This window comes from Rhea pennata, chromosome Z, assembly GCF_028389875.1.
Source record: "Rhea pennata isolate bPtePen1 chromosome Z, bPtePen1.pri, whole genome shotgun sequence".
In the NCBI taxonomy this organism is placed as follows: Eukaryota; Metazoa; Chordata; class Aves; order Rheiformes; family Rheidae; genus Rhea; species Rhea pennata.
Window position 1 is genome coordinate 33,800,818 of NC_084702.1, and position 15,539 is coordinate 33,816,356.

General features: G+C 43.9%; 1 long non-coding RNA gene across 1 annotated transcript in view; it reads right to left on the reverse strand.

The window, feature by feature from the left end:
* LOC134153592 (uncharacterized) overlaps positions 1–10,841 on the reverse strand; it is a 34,944-nt gene extending 24,103 nt beyond the window's left edge. The window contains exons 1-2 of the long non-coding RNA XR_009961180.1: positions 10,447–10,841; positions 4,514–4,628 (exon numbers count right to left, since the gene is read on the reverse strand). This is a non-coding gene — a long non-coding RNA (uncharacterized LOC134153592). The remainder of the gene's footprint in view (positions 1–4,513; positions 4,629–10,446) is intronic.
* Between the last annotated feature and the right edge of the window lie 4,698 nt (positions 10,842–15,539).

Here is a 15,539-nt window from a genome sequence, read left to right on the forward strand (position 1 = left end):
CTGCTTGGCTGGGTACTTCAAATTTTACTCCCTTTGTGAAGTGCAAATTCCTTGTCCTTGTACATTATTGTTCACTGCAGCTTGCATGTAGTTGCTTGAAAAAAAAATTTTTTTAAAAACTGACTGAACAGTCCAGCAACCAAGATACTGCTGAAAAAAAAAAAAAAAAGAGACAACTGTGAAGGCGATAGAGAGTTGCGCTGTGCTGAGCACACAAGTCATTCAGATTCATACTTCTGGGTTACTGTCACCTGCAGCCCAATACTTGCACTGTGTTTTGATAAAGATACGTGGGAATCAGCAGCACCCTACATTGTTCAGATGAAGGTTACCCCTCTATAAAATCCTTCTTTTCCAAGAATCGCCCAAATTGTTCGTGCAGTGTTCAGCACCACAACCCCTTGTGAAGAACTGCAGCCTTATTGCTGACACCTAGCTGTTATTCCTACCCAAGTTGCTGAATGACCTGATGGGCAGTAGGGGAGTTGCTTATTACTCGTAACAGCAGGAAACTATGACATTAGCTGAGGATAATCCAACGTGGTTAGATAGCCCAAAGCCTGATTGAAGATGTCTCCACTTAAGGGAGGGGGGAGATCAAGTCCAGATGTCCCCAGGACGCTCCACTTACTGCACTCAAAATAAACCTTCTGCAAAACCTAGGTTACAGGCAGGTCAGCAGTCACCAGCAGCCGAGACATCCACCGTGGGAAAGGTTTTACAGCAATGGAGCTCAGTCACACACACAAGATGTTCTCTCAAAATACAGAATCACCTGCCTTTCTCCAGAATAGGAACAAGAGCTCATCATCCTTCAACAACGCAATGGCAGGAAAAAAATGATCTACAGCTACTGCTCTGGGGTTATAATACCCACAGAGCTTGACTATTGCCCGGCCAGGTTTGCTGGCCCTGGCTGCCAAATCTGCGTTGTCAAGAAACTTTCTCAGCCGTTTTGCTTTTGTTCATCTTCAGCTTTTTGCCAGCGGCGCCAGAGGAGCTTTAAGTCCTTCAGACAAAGTGCCCATTTCATTAGCTGCGTGCACCTGCATGCACTTTGCCTGTATGCTCAGGGGTGTTTATATACTTGAGAAAATGCTCTGCTGACAAGACCAGTGCAGTTTTCCAATAATCAGCTCTTTAGTAAAATCCAGTGTGTATTTTTCAAATGAAACAAAGATTATAGGACTCTAAAAGGTCTGCTCCCGAGCCAACTTTTTAATTTCAGCAAATTTTACTTCTGGCCTGCGTTTCGTATTTTAAAATGAGAAAGTACTATTTTCTTACCTTCCAAACTCCTTTTACTGTAACAATATTAAATAAAAGAAGGGAGAAAAGGGCTATTTTAAGAGGAAGAAAAATGTGATCAAGAAGAGTTAGGAGCAACCGACCAAAAATGATACCCATCGTGTTGCTAATGCTAAGGACAAGGATGGCTCCAAAGCAACGGCATGTGCTCCTCACCCGGGGCCAACAATCAGCGTGTGCTGCAAAGGTGCCTGTCCCTTGGCGGACAAGGAGCTGGAGCGTGAGTCACCAAGGGCAGAGCCTTTGGAAATCTGCTTTCATGGGTCGTCCCCTGGCAGGGAGGTGGGACCCAGTGGTCCACAAAGGCCATCCATCCTCAGCCGGTTCTGCTCAGACAAGCCATTGCAGTTACTTAGGGATAGTATTTGTTTCCTTAAAGGTTAATTGCTGGGAGATAAGGGCTCACACCAATCCCAGGGAAGCTCGAAGCAATAAATAAACAAATAAAAAACACCCTTAAATTTAAATGAAGGCAACTAGCCTGGGGGCCATCAACTCCCCGATAGATGGTGCTGCAGCGATAGGTTATTTTATGAGCCAGACTGAGAAATCAGCTGGTTTTGGCAGAGTCGGGTGCCCGGCAGAGCTGGTGCCTGGCCTGGCAGCGGGGAGCGGTGCCCCTCTCCCAAGAGTGGGGGGGGCTGAAACTGGGGAGAAACACTGCAAAGCAGCAAAGCTCCTCGTGTGCGAGGGGAGGGAAGGGAGGGAAAGGCGCCTGAAATTAAAAGAGAAGCATGATCTGAAACTCTGCCTGAACTACAGCTTTTATAATCAGCTCGTGACACACTTGGCACCGCGCACTGGTCATGTCCACAGTCAACGCAGGGAGTAGGAGGCCGCAAGCATGGCAGCTGGCCACGTGCGTCGCCTCGCACACGGGTGCCTGCCCGCAACCCAAGGGGCACCCTTTGCTCTGCCGCGCTCCCCGGGCAGCCCGAGCACATCTGGAACCAGCTGAGCCTGCTGCGAGTGCCACAGTGCCAGCGTTAGGCGTTGAGTCGAAACGCTGTGTGATGGGGCAGAAGGCACCAGGACAAAAATGGGATGTGGACGGTACGGGGCGGAGAGGAAAGAAAAAAAAAGGAGCGTGAAACTCTCTCCTGAGCAAGTTGCCTTGCTATGGCAGGTTTCATAGCCTGCCTGGACACGACCCGGCATGGGGGAGCCCCTAACTGGGCCTCTATAACCAGTTTGGCCAGTTTCTGCTCCTCCTCCATCTCAGCAAGGTTGGATATCTCCGCACGAGCTACCCATCCACGGGACAGGAGCACCGCTGTGGTGCGCAGTTCACTGGAGATGAACACCCTGCACACCTGCCAAGCACACACATGCAAACCCAAGCAACACGGGGATGTTTTATGAAAAAAACTTTTTCTTCAGAAAGGGGCACCCACACTGCAACTGGAAGAGGAGCACATCACGAGCGGGTTGCAAAACCCTGCCTGTATTTCTCAGGTATGAGCCTATTTTTTTACACCATTTAAAAAGGCCTACCAAGACTTCTGGAGGCAAGTTGCAGGCTTGCTTGAGAAACCAGGCATCTCTGAGCATCGCGCCTGCATTTGGCGATGTCCCACTGCTCGCTAACACACCAGGCACATCAGTGTCATCGCATGCCTGGCTTTTCTTCTGTGGCCAGGTAGGACTCCCGTGAGAGCAGAGCAAGCGTGCTATTCAGTCACGCGCTGAGCACCGTCATGGCCATCTGTCACATGTTTGCCCACTTATCCTTTCTACATGGAGAGGAGTGCCTTGGGGGAGAGGGGGAGATTTTACACATCCCCTAAGCATTTATGCCAGAAACAGCAAGGTCAAAGAAAGGTGCTCTTCACTTGCAATAGGAGCTGGTGAAACCTGAGATGAACTCACAGGCCTGTTTCGCAGTCACGGACCCGGCCATGGAAAACAACTGCCTTCTGCACAGGTACACTTTATCCTTGATCTGGAGATCAAAGCGCCCTCATACCAGAGAAACAACCTTGTCGACCCTCATCCTTTAACTCAATTCTTGAGCTAGTCTGGGACAATCTGTGAATTCCTGCTTCTCCTGGCACAGCTACATAATGGACAAGCTCCAGAATTAATTTCTGTTCATGCCCAGTCAAAGATACCAACAACCTTTTACAGAAAACAATAAGTATTCTCTTATTTTGTGCTAAATGGATGGGAAAACTGAAGGTTTTTTGTTGTGTTACAAATTCATTAAAGGGAATCAACACTTCATAGGGGATAAGAGAAACTATGCGTCTGCTGTTAATCTCCTTCCACGTTTCTTTCTTTAATTGCATTCCGGATTACCTGTTACTGCTTTTTTACCTACTGCAAGCTGTTACCAAGAGGACAGCAAATATGTTGCAATACATGCCTGAAAAGGTGTGCTCTCTCTGTCTCTCTCTCTCTCTCTGTCCATCTCTCCTGTTTCAAAGTTTTAGAAGCAACTTTGATCTGTCAGCCTCCAAAATTCACAACAATCAAAGTGGCTTTTTACAAAAAAGGAAATCAATTACTGATGTTCACTGAAAATGTTTTTCAACGGAGGTACTCTGCATTTTGACATGATTAAATACCACAGAATTAACACTGAATATGGTTAACTAAAGGGTCACACATTCACGAGCAACAGAAAAAAATCACCAAGCAATGGAAAAATACAAGCATACAGAAGAGGATTGCCTCCAAACAATGCAAGGATTTTGAGGAAAGAAACCTCTACAGCCGTTGAAGGAAAATGGCATCTTACCCAGGGTGCAGCGATCGGGTGTACTAGCTGTTTTATCCTCTAAATACTGAAGAAGGGGGATTAGGTGGAGTTCCTGCCCAAGAGTAAGAAAAGCTCCCTTCCTTTTTTTCCATCATGACAAATTCATGCTTAGGAAGACAGGACAGAGTAGAAGGATAGACACTGTCTCTTCCTGCTGTTGAGCTCCTTGCTGTTATTCAGCAAGGGAGACTGCCCACTTTTTACAACGTCTTTTCTAGCCATTTGTCAGTCAAGTAGGATCAGGCTGCTTCAGGCATCCGGCTAAGTCCCTCTTTCCTGGTTCTTTGGGTCAGCTCATGCTGGCCAAAGCCAACTGGGATATAAATTATTGAGGAGGTTTATAAACTGCTTGGACTCACAGCTATTCACTATGTAACATTACCAACTTCAAAGATGTAAATGCACAAAGAGCAGAGAATGGACATGGAATACATAAGGTTTTACCATTTGAATGACCAAGTGTTAATTAGGTCCACTGAACTAACGAGGTCAGTCAGCCACGCTCTTCTGCTTGCCATCGGAGTGCACTGATTGCAGATGTAGTTCACTGAGATGATTCCTGTGGAAAGAAATACATGAGAAGCCCTGGTTTCAATACAGTGGGGAAGATTATGCAAATCATGACAAAGAATGGGCAGAGAGGTCATTTTAATTTATAATGAAGCTCAAAAGTGAGTTTTATGCATTTATGTGTTCATAGGGAGCATTTCTCTCTGCTCAAGCGGATGCAGTGTGCTTTGTTTCTTGGCAGCCTGTTCAGGAAGAATCAATAAATGGGAGAGTTACGTGAAAGATGTCCAGGCAATTGGCAGGGGCAAAACATGAAGGAGAAGAAAGGCAGCATTCACCACCAGATCACCTGAACCACAGTGTGCCTCAGAGCAAGCAGTGCCTGCGGAGGTCACCGAAGAGAACAGGCATGGAAAGCTATCAACCTACATCTTACTATCCAACCAGCAGAAAGAGGGCGAAAAGGGAACTTAATCCCTTTCCACTTCTTCACCCTCTGTCTCCTCAGATAAGCAGAATTTATAAGAGCTAATTTATAAGGACCATATGGGATAGTCTTTGACTCAGAATATAAAATAATCGTCTTATTAGCTCTTGCTGCATTACTGGGTACTGCTACACATCGTGTGGGATAGAGCTGACTAAAATGTGTGCCTTCAATCATTTGTTGACTAACACAGTCCCTGTGGCCACCTCATGCAAGTTTTGCTGCAAATGCTTTTGATAACGCTGGTATAATGGCATGTGAATGTGAGCGTAGGAGGGCAAAATATTTTGAACTGCTCAACTTTGCTTTATAAATATTGTTGGAAGCCACCAATGTGAAATGCTCCATTCACATTCAGCACTGGGAAAAAGAATGGCTTCTTCTAAAACAAAGACACATCTGTCAGTGTGGTAGAGTGTATGAATTTCCACAATCTGCCGCACAGAAAAAGTACTTTCTCAGACAAATTAAGTTGAAGCAGGCAGCGAAGGAACAGCATGAAGCTCTCTATGCAATGTCAACAATAATTAACAGAGCACTTTATAGTTTGCCAGTGCTTCCCATCCGTAAGGTACTCTCAGATATTTGGTATGAGCAGGCTGCCCTCCTGTTCCTCTCCTCCTGGAACCTAAAGCCGCAAGTGCTGGCTTTTAGCAGCTAGCCTATCATTAACTTTTTAAATGTTGTGTGCTACAACAATCCAACATTTCCCCTTGGAAGAACAGAAGGCAGAGGGCAAGAAGACACCGTTGCAACTGCTGCAAGGATCCAAGAGGTTTGCTCTGGCCTCTTTGTGTCATACTGGGATATTGTGGAAATTGTTTCTGAGGTGCACAAAAGCAAAAACAAACAAACAAAACCCCCCCACCACACAACATGCACAGCCTACCAATCTCTTTTTTCCTGAATTTCCCTGTCAATAACTTAGGAGAAGATTCCTTGCTCCTGCACGGAAGTGTGCAAAATTTGGAAGTTTTCTTCAACTCCTACTGAGACTCCAGGGACGCAGGCTGCAGACATTTTGCAGCAGGAAGTCCTTTCTCTTAGGCTGCTTGTGTACAAAAGACAGAGCTGTGAGCTGCCTTTATAGCACACTGCACTGTATTACCCCAGCACTTCTGATCTAATCATGTTGCCTTTACGTATTTATGGACTAAACTCTCAATATTGCTATGGAACAGGAGAATATTGTCATCTGCCTTTCTCTACAGATGGCAAAACTGCAGCCTGTCTCCAGCGGAGGGGTTCCAACTAGTTTTTCCATGTAGACTGATTGCAGCTGATTTCTTCCACATGTAAGAGTGCTGAAATGGTTGTCAGGGAGACAACAGTTGGTGCAACTTCACCCTGGTATTCAGAGGGCTCGGCCGGTCGATCGGTTCGCAGAGGATTGTGCATCTGTGCAAACAGCACCCTGGCAAACGGACAGGCCTGACTTTTTCAGTTGCCAGCTCAAGTTCCCAAGCAGGCATTACCTCCAAACCACAGCTGTGAGAGGGAACCACCGCACTTTGACTAATGTTACTTGAGCTAGTTTGAGTGGCAGCACAATAGAAACATGGTGACCAAGACTCAAGGGCAGCCCGTGCAAGACACATATATAGGATTTACTTGGGAGGTCAGTCTGCACTGTGTGTATATATATATATATATTGCTGTTAGTAGCTCACCTACTTGTATAAATGAATCCAGGTCAAGCTCAAACGCTGTAATCTCACTTGTCAGATGTTGGCATCCCTCACACAGTACCTCCCTGAGCCTAGAAATTCCCATTAACTTCCGGTTTGTGCCATTGCCTGTATCTCTTCTGCAGACCTCAGACCTTTCTTCTTTCTCCTCCTTGGAGCCTAAATCAAAAATAGCCATGGCGTCCTCTGGATTGGTGTAAAGGTTGAAAACAAGGACAATGAACTTTGCACTGGCTGGGGCTAATTAGTGTGCAGACCGTCATTTATGATTAAGCTATGCAGAACAACTGCTAGGAGCGCAAGAGCCAAGTGCCACAGTACAGCAAAGGCCCAAGGCACAACCAAGTTAAGTGACTTGCCCAGTTTGACACAGCATTTCAGTGACAGAGGTAGGAATCGGCTGTTGAGTTCTCCCTCTCAAAACAGGTCTGATCTCTAGATCATACTTTGATCTCCCTTTAGCAGCAACGAATAAAACCCCCTCTGTTCCTGCTATAAGTCATTACAGAAATTACTTTCAAGTCACAGCCTCACCATTATCACATCACTGCAAGATCAAACAAAAAAGAGGGCAGTAAGAGAGGAAAGGAAGGGTTACTTCGTGTCATTTACTTCCACAGTCTGCTCAACAAAGCCAAAGAGGAAAAACATTTTTTTTTAGGCAGATGCCTTTTGCAACACATCAAACACTTCTCATGGGCGTATGTCATAGCCATCTTACTACAAAGGCTTTGTCCTTTGCGTTCACGACAGCCCGGATGTTTATCAGGATTTTCCATCCCTAAATTCAAGATCCAGTTGGGATCTGCATTAGGATAGCAGCAGAAATACATCAACAAAGTCCAAAATACAAACTCCTTAATGAAAATAAAGCATTAGTCAACATGTTCTCATGCTAACACTAAGGAAGAGTGGAGTTTCTCCCATCTCAACAGAAATTAAGGAATGTTTAGAGACAGAAACATTTTTGAATGTGCTGGATTTAGGAAGCCAAAACGAGGAACCAATTACCCTTCCTACTGGATTTTACTGCTAGTAGGCATTTAAGTCCCCCAAGCAAGGCATGTCTATCATGTAGACAACTTTTTCCTATTTATTACATATCATGGGTGCTTACTATGCTTTCTGTATGCCCACAGCAATGTTCCAACTTCTTTACTCATTAATATAGCCTGTACACAGCAATATTCCAACTTCTTTACTCATTAGTGCAGCCTGTAAGTCTCCGAGCCCAATGAAGAACATACAAAATATATAAACATTGCTACATAGTCTTCCATTCTCAAACCGACACTCAGAATAACATCTTACATTTCCTTTTCTCCTCCCCTGCCTTTTTATTATACATAAGCTCAGCCCCTGAGATACTATGGTGGCCTTCCAAGATATCTCGTCTCTCTGTTGGGCAAGGCATTCTCTTTTCTAGGCACACCAAGGGCCATGGCTGTCACATAAAGAAAAACTGTAGTCTCCCTGCAGGCAGCAGGAGATTGAATGGGGTGGTGCACACCAGGTCCATCTGCACATGCACCCCTATTCCCATCATCACTACGTTTTCTTTTATGCTGGCACTGATCTCCCACAAGATACTTTGTCTCCTGAGATCTCTGTAAATTTAAACATTTCTCCTTAGAGGAAATTCCACTGTGAGCCAGAAGAGACAGAGTGCCCTTACACTTACTACAGAAGCAGGTGATAAGCAGAGAGAATAGAGATGTCTGAGAGCCTTTTCTTTGTATCTGTCTGAAATATCAAAATCTCATTACTCTTCTCTGTGATAATTGTTTCATAGCTTCAGATAGGTGTTTTACAGTTCTGGTGGATCGCTAGTGATCCCGGTTTCTCAGGAAGGTCAATCCACCAAGCACTCCTACAGTTACCATCTGGTTTTTCACACCATTGCCAGGATATGTTCCCATACAAAGATTTCCACGTATCAGCATAGCGGGCTGTGCATTGCCTCTGCCTCAGCCTTCACAGACTGAATTGTCCTGTCCACCAGACTACAGCAAATGTCTGTAGCCATATCCTTGAAGAGTAAGACTCGTGTTCGTTACTGCCCCAACTCTTCCCCAATGAGCTTGGACGCATTCAATTAAATAGTTCTACTTCTCCCTCAAAGATGCCAGAGGATGCATGTGTCACCCCCAAACTCCTGCATTTCAGATCTTACACCACTTACACAAAAATGGTGGGTAAGCTGCTGGCAGCAATTCCAGTTCAAGTCTGGCTAGGGAAAAGCAGCATGTAATTTTCTGGCGACGAGAGTGGAACAACAAAATTAATGAGCCTCTACAGCTATTCCCACCTGTTCTGAGTGCAATATATGTATATTGGATATATACCCACCCATGAGTCTATCTTTGATGTTAGCTCAAACTGCAACCAAAAAGAAAAAAAAATGCAGAACTCAGCCATTCCTGCTTAGGAAAAAGTGTGTAAAAGAGCAGGTGGGAATTTCACCTGTTTTTACATAATACTTAAGGTCCCCAGAGCCCCCTTCATAGAAGGGAGTTGCAACAGGACAGATGTGGCAGCAGCAGCAGCAATGCAAGTCTGATACTGAGCAGATGTACTGTAATAGATGAAGATGGAGCAAGATGAGAGTGAGTCAGCAGAAGATATTTGTCTTTTATATACTGTCCGAAAATCTGGCAGTCTGTTACAGGAAATTACACTAATATTGAATCATTGTTCTGTGCAAATCATTGTTCCGTACAGAGGTTTTCCATGGTGAGGAAGTTGTTGCTAGCCTTTACAATAGTGTGGTACACTTTTATTTCAAAACATGTCCCAGAGCATTCAGCTGACCCTGTGCAGGAAATATTTGAAGCACATCTGACTTGTATTCTCCTGAGTAACAATTACGATCAAGAGACTCCAGGGATACATGTAACAACCCTTCCTTATTCTGCCTGGAAAAGACAAAACAGTTTGTGACCATTCTCTTCTAGGAGTCCAAAACAGAAGATCAAAAGAGCTTGAAAGGATTCGTGGAACACTCATAAAATGGAAATTTGTCTCATGACAAACACACTAAAATTGTCTGGAATTTTCCAGATAGATTTTTCATCTTTTCTGCAGAACGTGATTGTTAATAAACATATTTTGATACGGAATATTCTCACTTGAAAGTACCGACATCATTGTGACTAGAAATATGGCTTGCTCAGCTCAGGGAACTGTAACAACAGCCCTGGCAGATAATTCTTAAAAAAACACCAGGATTCAGAAGGTAGAGGGGGAGTTAATCCAAACTCAATGATGGCAAAACATATTTGAATTTTATTTCTTTTTAATGGCTATTAGATGTTGAAAGTGCAGTACAGGAGATTTGCTGATAATAGAAAATTCCCTCTATTGCAAATATAACAGTAATGAGGCACTGTGGCACAGGGGAGAAAATAGATAAGCATTTCATCCTGAATATTCTTCCCCTTGGACCACACGGCCTTTGGCAAACCTGGACTGCGATGTTAGCCAGGTTTTAAATAGTCAAGTTTCCAAACAAAAGGTTGTGAAAAAGGTTTGAAGCAAATACGTTTATAATTAACGATGGAGCTTGGAAGAAGCCCAACAATGAAAGCAATTCTTGTTTTCTAACCTGGAGAACAAGCTTTCTATAAACACACACAGTGAAGGAGATTACCATAGTAATGAAGCAAAGCAATGAAGTGAAACAGGATACGCACACTATACTTGAAAAGGTTTCAGGCTTTCAGCTATTCCCAGCCAAGGCGCAAGCAATCTAGCGCAGATAGGTCGGGGACGCAACGTCAAGGGAAGCGCGTGGAGGCAGCCTCGCCGTCACACCAGCCCGGCCCGACACGGCGCGCTCCCGGACCGAGCCTGCTCCCCTCCCCAGCTACTCCTGGGTGGGAACGTCGCTGCTCGCTCTCTCGTGTCGCGTGAGCCAGCGCTGCACAGGATGAGGCAGCTGAGCTGCAGTCGCTCTTTTCGGAGCGCTGCTTTTACCCGTTCGTTGCTAGTTCTCTGATTGAGGCTTTGGACTGGCTATGGAAAAAAACAAAACAAAACAACAACAACAACAAAGAGCGTGGTTTGGGTTTTGCAAAAGCCAACCAAGCTGTTTCAGTTCCAGGTCCCGTTTTTTTTCTGAACTCCGAAGTCAAAGCCTGGGTGGTTTGGATAAGTGCTTCTAATTCTGGCATGTCCCTATTTAAAATAAGAGGGAGGGTTTGTTTTTAAAAAGCTAAAACTAGGATGGTCCGGAACCCAGTCTCTGAAGACATTTAGGGAGGATTCAGATAAGCAATGCCAGGTTTTTCTTCCCTCTCCCTCTCTCCTGGATTTTTATCCTATTCCTTCCTTGCTTTCTATTTCTCAGACATTGCTTGCTTCCCCTCAATTTCCAATGGAGCTTGAAATTAGATTTGTTTTACTTCTTTGTTCACAAACAAAGCTCTGAACCGCAGCTCACGGTGTATGTTACCTCCCAGACTGCGTCACAGCACTACTCTCCACCTCACTACCTGAACTGGTTGAAATGGCAACGTAAATCAGCCAAACACCATCATTACTCAATTGGGAGAAGGAAAATTCTGATTTTAGTCAGCCAGAGATAGAACTATTTAACTGTAATGGTCTCAGCCTGGATTTACGACAGCAGAAATTGGCCCATGATGTGGTCCAAGATAGAAACAGTATTCATCGTCACAATTTATAACTTCATCAAGAGTTAACTTGGGAACTGCAAGCTGGCAGCAATAATTCTTACATTGCTGCAAACTGTGTTTTCATCATTTTTGTTGATACTGGCAAAATGCTTGTTTTGGCTTTCTGCATGTTGCAGTCATTAGTCTAATATAGCATAGCCACTCTCAGATATATTTAGGGTAAGGTCATTTTTATTCAACCGATTATGTACTGGAAACTTAAATAAACAAGCGAGTTAAAGGCATCAGCAAACCCGCTCCCTGATCCATGCCAAACTGAATCCTAAAAACTGGTCAGTTCAATTAGAGGAAAAGTCAAGCAGAGATGATGTCAGCTGGGGGAAAGAGGACATCACATTTACTTTTACTTGAGGAACACCTGGAATGCTGCTACTTTATAATGGCTAAATACATCCCTGAAGTTGGAGGTGCTCAAAGACAAGCCAGAGCACGCTCAGTAACTCGGACATTAGCAAGATTGCTCCTCCTGTTCATACTCAGCAAAAATGCCTACGGAGATTTCACCAGATAGGGCAGAGTCACGGCCATTTATTCCCAGCTGTTTAAGGGACCCTTTCAAGACAGGACCCTGCCCTTGAAAATGGTATTTTGGCAGGAAGAAAGCGTCCACATTTTGCAAGTTTGTAACTGTAAAAGTTACAAAACAAGTCACTTATGAGAAGTACTTATCTTTTACGCTCATTAGACTGCCATCCAGCGATGACTGAACATGATATTTAAACAGTGGTGTTTTTGCCAATGAGTTACATGATCAACACGAACTGCTAATGTTTTCTATTCTAAACCTTCTCCAAATGTCAAGTGTTCTCGTCAGCTGAGTGGAAGCGGCATAAAAGTAACTTTTGAAGTTGCTGTTGATGAGATACCCTTGGGGAACTTGGTATATATACTGAAATCATATTCACAATATGCTCTAATCTTCCCTGCTGCAAAAGGATTAGGCTCTTAGCTCGCATTTCCATTAATGGAAATGTAGCACAGCCTGGGTCTTCCCTTCCAAAAAAGACACTGGGCATTCTTAACTACCGCAAGCCTTATTTTCTGAATTTACTCAAGCTCTAAGAAAATAAAAATATAAAATAAGCTAAGGAAATTGCTTCTGAAAACCTAGGCCTGGTACTTTTGTTACAACCCTCCCAGTGCAGCACTGGTTTGGGGATTTGTTTTTGTTTTTGTTCTTTTTTAACAAAACAAATCACCAAAACTGCAGAGAAACTCACCGTTGTCTGCAACCCAGTCTTCACAGCAGACTCACTGGTTCTTCACAGCTCTGCAAGTTAAGCCATCAGGAGAAGCTAAAACAGACGGTGCGTTACCTGAGGTCCTCGTCAGGGAGTCAGGAGAGCGGGGTTCATGCCCTACTCGCCCATCGGTATCACCCATGAGCCCGGACAAGGTGCACAGAGCTACCCCTGGGGCCGTGCTGCGGCCAGCCAGCAGGCGCCCCTGCGCCGAGGTCTCCTAGCCTCGCTCAGCGTCTCCAGAGCTCTACGGCCACCCAGCTCTGTGCGCTAATCGGAGAGTAGAAGTGGTATTTTGTGGTGGTCTCCCACATGCAAAGGCCTGGTTGCAGGCACAAATAACAGCACTTTGGACACAGACGGGGCCAAACGCAGTTTTCAGCTACATCCTGTCAATCCAAAGCAACGACAGGGCAACATCATTTGGCCCAAAGCAGAAGTGTTTGTGAAGATGAGCTTTATATATAATTGCACTTTATAGATAAACTGCAAATAAATATAAAACCCAGGAAGCAGGCTAGGAACCGTTACGCATTTTATTATATCCAATTTTGCACCCACATTTTTTTCACATGGCCTGTAGCAAACATTAGTCAGCATATTGGTTCCACTAAATAAAAATCTCAAAACTCGAGTCTCTTTAAATTGCTAATAGCTCGTTTGCAGCCCTTGGTGCTAACGTCTGGAGTAGGAATAACCCTCCATGCCTGAACCAGCAGTTGCCCGTGCCGAAAAGCACAGTCCAAAGCCCTTCAATATATGTATTTAACTGAGAGCAGCGGGGACCCGGGGTCAGCGGCTTGTGGCCACCACAGAGACCCTCAGCACTTCCGAGGTCCAGCAGGTTCCTGCCTGAGCAGGACACCGAAGCCAGGAGCTGCTGCGGCTTTTTTTGAGGGCGCCCTTATTATCACTGAAGAAACACAGGTACTGTGAAAGGATAATTCAGCCCACCTAAGAATCGGAAAGTGGGTCAACCAGCATAACACTGGCTCTGGTAATAACCTGCAATTAGTATGCAAAGCCCAAGGCATCCGCAAGGTGACAACATGGTTCAATCCAGCCATAAAGTAGGTTAAAATAAAGATTATGCTTTAATAGTATTTTTCTTTTTAAACAGAAGTGAAACTGTAGGAAAGAATGATTTCCGCCATGCCTCCCTGATGACTCCGTACAGATTTTGCTATTTATGGCCCCCTTTTCCCAAAAGGAATGCTAGGCTTACACACACAGAAATCCCCAGTCGTATGCAATGGACAGTTGATCATCAAAATGAGGGATTTGCATGTTTAACAGCCAAAATTGGTATCCTCCTACCCACTTTGCATATGCAAAGGAGAGGATTGTTATATTTATCAATGCATACATGAAAGGAAGAGAGATAAATGACCTGGTTTGCAGAGGTGCTGAGCACATGCAGTTCCCATTTATTTCAAGTGGAGTGTGAAAAACAGGCCTTAAGTGACTGGCCCAGGCTCACACAATGAATGATTGTCAGTGCCAGGAAGAAAACCCAGAAATCCTTCCAGTCTAATCCTCCCAGTCTAAATCCCCCCCAGTCTAAACTCTAGACACAGTCTCTCCCAGAAAGAAAAGCCGCCTGACCACGCTCTCATTTCTACCTTAGCTTGCTAAGAGAACAACAACAACATAAAAAGGGGGACATGAAAAAAATCCTGCATAATCTTTAATGACTAGCAAATAATGCCAAGTAGGGCAAGTAAATATGTGTGAAGCATTGCTCACACACCCAGCAACTTGCATGTGTGTCACAGATGGTTTTACTGGAGAGCCAAAAGAGAGAGAGAGAGAAAGGAAAGGAAAACAAGTCACAGTCCAGATAAAGAGAAAGATAGAAAGAGAGACAAAGACATTTTCTAGTGAAAAAAAAATCCCTAAAAACACTACAAAAGCTAATGATGAAAACCATGGAATGATTCTCTCTCCTTGATAACATGTAGGCTAATCTCTACATAAATAGAAATAACAGCCCTTTGAAATGGCAATGATTTGCTTGGAAAACATTCATTAAAAACGTCCTGCAATTATTGACTCTATCATTATTTCTTGGCAGCAGCTGAGTCTCACTGCATCTTGTGTTGTTTTTGCAATGAAAAGCAGAGCATTGTTTGAAAAAAAAAATTTTTAAATAAAAAACAAGGACATTGTATTTGAAATATGTGCTTGGTGACATGTAGCTGATTGCCCAAAGGAATCAGGATACATATATTTGTATTATTGTACACGTGAGTAGCTTGAATCATGTACTGCTCACTCTCTTTGTTTGGATTATGCAGCTTGGCTGGGCAGCCATCCAAAAGATTCACATTAAATTCTAGCTATATTCAGCACAAAAGTCATCTAGCATCAGAGGATCAAAGTTACATCAACCAACAAGCACTAAGGAATTGATAAGCCGCTAAAATTAGGTCATCTCCTAGCAGCTGCTTTTGATGGATGAAGTAGAATTTAGCCTTAGGTTTTCTATTTAAAGATCTGTTACAGCATCTTTTCCTGCAGCTACAATGAGAACACAACAAAGTATAATGCTTCTGATTAAATGTTTAATCATTACTCTTTACTCTTCTGAGTGTTTCTGCCGTGCCACAGATTTACCACACTCAGTATTTGCCGCTTTCCTAGCCCTTTTAAAACTGACATTAAAATAATCTAGAAGATTTTTAATTCCTAAGTTGTAACAGCTAAGAGAGGATTTTTTTTAATGTGGATAAAAATCTTGCAAAGCTGTTTACTTATCACTGCTAGAGAGGCAGGCTGTCACTTACTGCAATTGAAAATGCATCTCAGTGCAACTGTATTATTACTGTGTCCTTCAAATAAATCACT